The following is a 1171-nucleotide window of genomic DNA, read 5'->3' as shown; positions in this document are numbered from 1 at the left end:
AAAAAAAAAAAAAAGATAATGGCTCTTCCCCCAAACTCAGCCACCTTCCTAAAGCTAATTGAGAGGCCACGAGACTAGGAGGAGAGGAACCTGAAATCTGCTAAGGTGTAGACATAAACAACTGCCAGCCATTATTCCAGAGGTCATACGATACAAAACTCCCCCAATCACTCCTGCAAATAACATCACTATGGTAGAAGAACCTAAGGTTGGTCTTTTGGAAATATCTTTTCAGGTTTTTTTGCAGGTCTGACACCTAGGGTTCCACCAGGATCCACCCACCTGATGGTGGCTCCATCTGGACCCACCCACTCTCCTGTGGTCCCACCCAGAAGCAATTCAGGGCAGGAGGATCATTTCTTACACCGTTTGGATTATACCCTCCCTAACCAATCAGCAGCCACCCCACCCCTTTCCCCAGACTACCTGTGAAAAACCCTAGCCTCTGAATTCCAAGGAGACTGATTTGAGTGACAATAAAACTCTCGCCTCCCATTCAACCAGCTCTGTGTGAACTAAACTCTCTCCAACGCAATTCTCCTGCCTTGATAAAATCAGCTCTATCTGGGCAGTGGGAAACAAGAACCCACTGGGCGGTTGGCTACAGGCATTGCACTTAGTGTATGATGCAGAGCATGCAGGCAATGATTGTCCTCATTTTACAGATGAGAACACTGAGGTTTCAAGAAATGAATGACTTGTCCAAGGAGGCACAGTAGGAGATGGCAGGGCCATGATCCGCCCCCAGGGCTGTGGGTTCCAGAGTCTCTTTCTGGAATTTAGGTATTTCCCATGGAGGCGTATTGTCAAGACCAGTAGACACAAGAGCCTGGCCACTGGCCACACTCATTGGCCACGGTGGTTAGTTCCAGACTCTGCCATTGTGGAGGAGACTAAATAGAGAGGAGATGGCACAGGGGGCCATGCTGCACAGGAGGAGTTGGGGGTCTGAGGGGGAGGGACTGGGGCACAGCACTGTTACTGCTTGGTCTTAGCCAGGCCGTGCTGGGGAGGGGGGCACTTTGTGAGGCCAAAGAGGAGAGACAGAGGGAGCTGCAGCCAATGGCCAGGCTTGGATGGGAGATAGATTAGGATCTAACTGTCCAGAAATGGGATTGGGCGGCCTTGTGAAGTAGTGAGCTCCCCATCACTGGAGGTGTGCAAGCTGTGG

Source organism: Cebus imitator, unplaced genomic scaffold, assembly GCF_001604975.1.
Source record: "Cebus imitator isolate Cc_AM_T3 unplaced genomic scaffold, Cebus_imitator-1.0 Scaffold684, whole genome shotgun sequence".
Taxonomy (NCBI): Eukaryota; Metazoa; Chordata; class Mammalia; order Primates; family Cebidae; genus Cebus; species Cebus imitator.
Note: the sequence above shows the minus strand (reverse complement) of the source record.